This window comes from Saimiri boliviensis, chromosome 1 (genome assembly GCF_048565385.1).
Source record: "Saimiri boliviensis isolate mSaiBol1 chromosome 1, mSaiBol1.pri, whole genome shotgun sequence".
In the NCBI taxonomy this organism is placed as follows: domain Eukaryota; kingdom Metazoa; phylum Chordata; class Mammalia; order Primates; family Cebidae; genus Saimiri; species Saimiri boliviensis.
Genome location: NC_133449.1, coordinates 139,185,304 through 139,193,457, shown reverse-complemented (window position 1 = coordinate 139,193,457; position 8,154 = coordinate 139,185,304). Strand labels below are relative to the sequence as shown.

Here is an 8,154-nt window from a genome sequence, read left to right as displayed (position 1 = left end):
ATCACACCATCTAAGAAAAAGCTAAAATACGAACACTTACTTTTTTTTCTGTCAATGGCAATTTTTCAACTTAATTTTTCTAAATGTAACTGACTGAACTCTTTCATTCTGGGCTTTTGATGTGAATAGACACCATGGGTTCATATTTTTTTATGATTGAAGTGATTTTTTTTTTGCACACCATTTTCTCATTCTCCTGTTTCTATTTATTTTCAAACTTGAATACAAGAGATAATGTAGCATTCAGCTTTCACTTCAAGCATAATGTAATGCCTTTGAAGTTCATGAGTGAATGCCTAGTGTGCCAAGTAGCCTGATGTTCATTCCAGTTGAATATCTTTTGAGCTGTAAAATGTATCAGTTTTCTCTAGTCTCTGAGAACTAAACAAAAGTAGCAATAATGTGGATGCAAGCAAAGCTTTTTACCTAGGGATACGAACATGTTTTCAAAGTTGTGTAGAAACAAAATATTTATTTTTTGCTGCAATTAATATGTTAAGACCCAAGTTCTAATTATTTCTTCAAAAGCAATTTGGAAAACTGGAATTCCCAATAATACACATTAGAATTTCTAGGGCTTCTGACTTATAATTGAGTAATAAACCTATATACTTGTTTTACTGCTGATAGAAGGTAGCCCTTCTCCCCTGAATAGAGCCCCCCGCTCAATTTTTTTTTTTTTTTTTTTTTTTTTTTTCAGAAAGAGTCTAACTCTGTTGCCCAGGCTGGAGTGCAGTGGCACGATCTTGGCTCACTGCAACCTCTGCCTCTTGGATTCGAGTGATTCTCTTGCCTCAGTCTCCCAAGTAGCTGGGACTACAAGCGCCTGCTTCCACACCTGGTAATGGTTGCATTTTTATTAGAGGCAGGGTTTCACTGTGTTGACCAGGCTACTTTGGAACCCCTGACCTCAGGTGATCTGCCTGCCTTGGCTTCTCAAAGTGCTGGGATTACAGGCATGAGCCACAGCTCCTGGCCAGACTCCCATTTTAAAATTTGAAATAGAATGCTGAGAATAGAAAGGAATTGATTGAGATGTAATGTAGATATAGACTGGGCTGATGATATCTTATTTTAAAAGGTTGGATGCCTCTTTCAAGGAAAGAAGCAATAGTTATTTTGCTCTTAGATCTAAAGTTTTCAAACCAGTCTGATCATCAGAATCACATGGAAGTCTCTTTTGTTGCCATTATTATTCTTATTATTAACTATTTTTAAGAGGGAAACTAAGGCATCTTAAAGGCAAAAGAGGGCTGGGGTGGAGGCAGGGATGGTTAACGGGTACCGAAAACAAAATTTAGACCAGTTTTTTTCTTTTTTAATTGTTATGGCCTATCATGATGAAAGTATCCAATAAACATGTTTTAAATCTGAAACTGGATATCGAGAGAGGCAAGAGTGACAGGCAAACAGGGAAGCAATTTGCATAAGAATTATAAAAGCTATCAGGGGGTATGAGACAACTCAATGATAAGATAGAAATAGAACAGCTAGGAAATAATTTATTCATTTGTTTGCTTTTCCTACCACAAACTTTTCCCAAAAATCACCATTTGTGAAATTATGATTCAAAACGTGAAAACAAAAGCTTTAAATATATGAAATGGTAAATGTCCCAAGGAATTTAAAGGGCAAGTTTTTATCGATAGCTGTAATTGTCCATTTTAATGTACACACAGATCACTGGGGATCTTGTTGAAGCCATTTCTGATTTAGACTGTCTAGGTTTGGCCCTGAGTGTCTGCGTTTTCTAAAAACTTTCAAGGATGCAGATGCTGCTGGTTGGTGGACCACATTTTGAATAAAGATATTTTCAATTGAGTGCATACACATCCGTGAGCAACTACAATTTGAACAACCAGTTGAAGAGAGAACACAAAGGCAAATCAGAGGATTATGTCATTACTATTTGGACATATAGAGACCTTTACTGAAATAAAGCTTTTGTGAATGTTAAATTAAATTTGGTCGAAAGCTCCCTGTGTCTCACGAAGGGGAACCTAACCTGATATGTAAACAAACCACAGCCTAACAAGAGTATATCATTGTAACGAATCACTGAGTGTCAGCCAATCACAACAATCACAGCCCCAGCTTCAGCCAATCACAGTCAGCCAACTAATTAGAGCGTGTCTATATAAGGGAGACGCCCAGCTCCAACTCACGTGTTTTGCAGGCAGTGAGTAAGTGTTTTCTGTCTGCAGATGTTGCCTGCCCACTTTGCTGGGTGGAGCTCTGTGAACTTCTCCCGGTTCTTAGGTACTCCCTAATTCATGAATCCTTTTTTGCTCAAATGCACTCTGCTAAATTTAAAGTTTTTATTCTAACAGGAGACTAAGACTACTGTTTTTCTCGTGAGACTTTGTATGAGGGAGAACAGTCGCTAATTAACATCCAGTTACTGAAATCAGGCAGTCTTGAAATCCAGCTGATGCTGCTTAGCAGAGAAGCAGTTGCTTGGAGGTAGAGTTGATAAGGTAGACTGGAAGGGAAAATTTTTAAGTTAAATGTGTTAAAATATTTGAAGGACTAAAAAAAAAAAATCCTTGAGATGTTTGGATTTTAGAAATCCCCGCGTGCAAAAACTTCGGGAGTGGGCCTGCATCGTTTTACATAATGGTAAGTTTCTACCATATTTTTATTCGTTTGCTTTTGTCATATATTTCTTCTGCTTTAGAGATACATACTGTAAGTTTCATTTGCAAATTTCACATTATATTTTAAGCAGGTGAAAAGTCTTGTTATTTGGTAACACTTAAACATCTATTTTTTTGTTGTTGTTTAAAAAAAAAAGTTTAAACGTTTTCTGTTAAAACGAAACCCGAGTTTCAATGTTAGAGCTCAAACTTCCCTCAGCTGTAGGCATAAGTTCACGTTGATTGATAGCAGGCCTGTTTACGAAACTTTGCTTTTTTTATATACTATGTGAAAACTATATAGGTATTAATGCAGATTTCTAAAGAACTTATTTCTCGAGGATGAATCCAATAAAACAGTGTCTTAACATAAAGTGACCTTTGTCCCTGTGGTCCAAAACTGTGGTTGGTAAAGTCCCTGCATTTGTGTGATACTTCCCATCTAGGTATGGCAAGTGTGATAGTCACTGAATGGGGTTTTCCCCGATGGGATTTTGATCTGCATGCGTTCCCATATCTCATGTCAAATATGTGAGGATGGGCTTGGTGGGAGGTGATTGGATCATGGGGGTGGATGTTCCCCTTGCAGTTCTTAACGGCAGTGAGTTCGCATGAGATCTGATGTAAAATGTGAAGTGTGCCGTACTTCTCCCTTACACAGCTCTCTCTCTCTTGCCCTGCCTTGGTAAGATGTGCCTGCTTCCCCTTCTACCATGATTTTAAGTTCCCTGTGGACTCCTAGCCATGCTTTCTACACAGCCTGTGGAACTATGAGTCAATTAAACCTCTTCTCTTCGTAAATTACCCAGTCTCAGGCAGTTCTTGACAGCAGTGTGAGAATGGACGAATACACCCCTTCTCCCCTCACCCCATGACCTTCAGAATGTTGGTAATATATAAATTCAAGTACATCTGGCTTAGTGTATATAAAATAATTATTTAACTTAGGACTTCACAAGCTAACAAGTAGCTAAGAAATACTAAATGACCTTAGTAATAGGTGATAGATGATATATGGGTATCATCATTTATATTCTCAAATCTAATTTAAAAAATGACCTTGTGTTAGCACCAATGAGGGTGTGGGGATGAGTTCCTGGTGCTGTTCTACTAAAGCGTCTTCAAAATTGCCATTTCTCATCTCTTTGTACCTTTCTTGGTATCTCTGATTCTGGTCCTCAAGCCCTGGACACAGGATCTTGAACAACGTCTGCATTTGCTCTGTGATTGCTTATCACTCTTTATGGTATTTTGACACTTTGTTCCTGAAAAGTCCTCCAATGCTTCTTTACCAATTATGTATTTACATGTCTTACTTTTCTATGTAGTTGGATGTCTTGGAGTTACTCTGTATCTGTTTTCAGGACTTAGGGGGATCGACTTACCCTAATATTATGTCCTGAATCACCCTATCTTCTGTACCAGTGGTTCCCAAGTTTTTTGAGGTCTTTTAAGAATCCCCAGTCCCGGGTAGCTTTTTCCTATTGGCACAAAAAAAAAAAAAAAAAAATAAAGAATCTCCAAACCTTGGCTATACTCTAGACCAATAAAATTAGAATCCTTGGGGAAGGACCCGTATTTTGAACTTCCCGGGAGATTACATCGTCATGCAAGTATGACAGCCTAATAATGATTTGGATTTGTGTCCACCACTCAAATCTCATGCTGAAACATAATCCCCACTGCTGGCGGTGGGGACTAGTGGGAGGTAATTGGATCATGGGGATGGTTTCTTACGGTTTAACACCATACTCCCTTGGTGCTGTTATTGTGATACCGAGTTCTTGTGAGAGCTGGTTGTTTAAAAGTGTCCGACACCTTCCCCTCCTCATCTTCCTGCACCTGCCATGTAATTCATGCCCGCTTCCTCTTGTGCTTCCACCATGATTGTAAGTTTCCTGAGGCCACCCCAGAAGCAGAAGCCACCATACTTTCAGCACAGCCTGCAGAACCATGAGCCAATTAAACCTCTTTTCTTTATAAATTACCCAGTCTCAGGTATTTCTTTATAGCAGTGCAGGAACAGACTAACACAGAGCTCATGTTCTAAGAGGACTTCCTTCATTATATGCCCATGGCATCTATGTTCTTGCTAGTCATATCCATCATACTCTAAAGAACCCTCTAGACTACAGGCAAGGCTGACAACACCAGCATCGCTCTAAGTCAGGCGTCCCCAAACTAAGGCCATTTATCTGGCCACCCCGCCGCACTTCAGGAAGGGGCACCTCTTTCATTGGTGGTCAGTGAGAGGAGCACAGTATGTGGTGGCCCTCCAACGTTCTGAGGGACAGTGAACTGGCCCCCTGTGTAAAAAGTTTGGGGACGCCTGCTGTAAGTACTAGGCCTGAAAGTCAGCTCGACTCAGTACTGCCATCACAATTTCTCACAACCCCTGACCTCTAGTGATTGATCTACCTCCTACCTTTCTCTTCTTTAAAGCCAATAACCTAACCCCAGAGAGAAGCTTCAGGTTTTCATTTCAAATAATTATGTTCAGTGACACTTGGAAAGCTATTCTTCTTTGATAATGAACAAAATCTTATGTCTCTGGTCTTCGTTTTTTTTCAGAACTTTTTCTTTATGCCAAAACATTCTGCCAAACTTATAGCTGTGTATTGCAACTAAGAATTTTTCAATGGAAAAAGAAACACATAAAATAACTATAACTCATTCTCTGCACATTAGGAGAAATTAAAATAGGAACATATTGTGACGCTTCTATCTAAATTTATTTATGTACTATTTTTTATTGTACTTTAGGTTCTGGGGTACATGTGCAGATCATATGGGGTTGTTGCATAGGTACATACATGGCAAAGTGGTTTGCTGCCTCCAACCCCCGACCACCTATATCTTGCATTTCTCCCCATGTTACCCCTCTGCAACCTCCTCACCACCTGCTGTTCCTCCCCTGCCCCCACCCCACAACAGATCCCAGTGTGTGATGCTCCTCTCCCTGTGTCCATGTGTTTTCATTGTTCAACACCCACCTATAAGTGAGAACATGTGGTGTTTGATTTTCTGTTCTTGTGTCAGTTTGCTGAGAATGATGTTTTCTGTATTCATCCATGTCCCTACAAAGTACACAAGCTCATCCTTTTTATGGCTGCATAGTATTCCATGGTGTATATGTATCACATTTTAAAATTTGTGTTCATAATTGACAAAACATTAGGTAATTCCATTATTAAATATATGCATTTTGGCCTGGCGCAGTGGCTCACACTTCTAATCTCAGCACTTTGGGAGACCAAGGTGGGCAGATCCCTTGAGGCTTGGAGTTCAAGGCCAGCCTGGCCAACATGGTGAAACCCCATCTCTACTAAAAATACAAAAATTAGCTGTACGTGGTGGCATGCACCTGTAATCTCAGCTACACAGGAGGCTGAGGCAGGAGAATCACTTGAACCTGGAGGCAGAGGTTGCAGTGATCTGAGATCATGCCACTGCACTCCAGCCTGAGTGATAGAGTGACACTCTGTCTCAAATACATATATGCATCTTAGTTCAAATCATTTTTCTGGAAGTTTCACTCCCCTGTTGCTCATTGTATATATGTCTGTTATACTGGAATGGGAGTCGTCTGTGTCCTGTGTTGAATTTTTGTCTCCTTTTTTGACTCGTCATTACATCTTCAATGTTTGACCCCATGGGAAAACTTAATAAATACTTCTCATGACCATTTCCACCACTCCTTAATTTGGTTAGAGATTTGCCTCTTCATTCCATTTTTTTGCAATAATTACTTAGACACTCAATAGAAGATTAATGAGTTACACAGACTTTTGCATTCCTGGCTAGGGAGCTATGTACAATCTATTAGGTTATCTGGCAACAACAGCATAATGTGTAATGGATGCTTAATAAATGTGTTAAGCCAACAGCAAAGAAGAATACAAAAGATAGAAGTAATATTTTGATTCTACCTGTGGCTGTAATTTCAGCTGGACCCTGAAGGATGGATGAGATTTTGACAGAAAGAAAGTGATGGACAGGAAGAGAAAGAATCATCGCAAGTGAGCATGGGGGTACACAGGGGGTTGAGTCAGTTTTCCTTTCATTACGTGCAGATGTGGAAAAATTGGGTAAATGAAAAGGGAGATTAAAATTGTACAATTTCAATCATTTCCTCGGCAGTTATCTCTCCGAAGGTTGGTTCTGTAGCTGCTGGCAGCTGGCCAACTTGCTAAGTCCTCTTAAATTGACAGAGAAGCCAGATAAATATCCACTCTTGGCAGCACTTTCCTGACAGATGGTCTGGCATTCATGGTCTAATCCAAGACAACAATGGTAGAGCTAAAAACTCTCTAGCCTAGCATCTCCTAATTACTGCATGTAATATGTAACTAGGATTTCAGTGTGCTAGCAGTTACTATCGTGGAAACAAGGGAGATGAAACCACGTACAATAACCAAGAAACAAACAGCAACCACATTTAAGGGTGTGTCTGACAGAGGTGTCCTCAAGACTTGAAATGTAAAAATTTAAGAGTAAACATATTCATTTCTTTTCTGTAAATGAAACTCAGTACTACCCTTAAGATCACAAATGAAATGAAAGATAAGGAGATTTCAAGATGTGTTACTCAGTAGCTTTTTAAGTCTTTTGCTCAGTCACTTGGATTTTAGCGCTGCCCTCATCAAATTCCAGCAACTTGCAAATGTCCTTGATGGCTGTAATTATTTGTACTAGTATTTTCTGCCACTCCTCCTGCCACATGCCAAGATAAAGGACAATGTGGTATCCTAATGGCAGTGACTCAGGAAGAACTAGAAAGTGGCTAGAGCACCATCACTTAAAATGGGTCCTTAGGCATGTCACTGCTTTTCAGTTTTAGTTACCTGTTCTCTCTCTCACTCTTTAAAATATTTTCAACTTTTATTTTAGATTCAGCAGGTACATATGGAGGATTGTTATTGTGTATATGATGTGATGCTGAGGTTTGAGGTACAATTGATTCTCTCACTTATGTAATGAACGTAGCACCCAATATTTAGTTTTTCAGACCTTGTCCTTCACCCTCGGGAGTCACCAGTTTCTATTGTTGCCATCCTCGTGTCTATGAGCACTAAATGCTTAGCTCCCACTTATAATTTGGAACATGTAGTATTTGTTTTTCTGTTCCCACATTAAGGCTCTTAGGATAACGGCCTCCAGCTGCATCCATGTAGCTGCAAAGGACATGATTTTATTCATTTTATAGCTACATAGTATTCCAAGGTGTGTACGTACCACATTTTCCTTATCTAGTCTACCATTGATGGGCACTCGACTCCATGTCTTTGGTATTATAAATAGTTGCCTATTCTCTTAAAGAAATTCCTCCTCTGCTAATCTAACTGTCATTTTGGAGAAATCACTGTGATTTACGAAAGCCACATATATCTACTTCTGTAGAATGACTTTAGGAACGTAGACATAAACAAAACAGAGGTAAGCTTAAGAAAAGAGTATCACCACGAATTATGTAGATATTGATAGCGTGCAAATAATTACCTTATAATAATGACACTGT

The 8,154-nt window shown here is 39.3% G+C and overlaps 1 protein-coding gene across 3 annotated transcripts in view; it reads left to right on the top strand.

Moving 5' to 3' along the window:
* Nucleotides 1-8,154, top strand: part of CNTNAP4 (contactin associated protein family member 4) — a 369,359-nt gene that overhangs the window by 314,645 nt on the left and 46,560 nt on the right. For all 3 annotated transcript variants that reach the window (XM_074404960.1, XM_074404947.1, XM_074404931.1), the window contains one exon: nt 701-2,619. The gene's annotated coding sequence lies outside the window, so the exon portion shown is untranslated. The remainder of the gene's footprint in view (nt 1-700; nt 2,620-8,154) is intronic.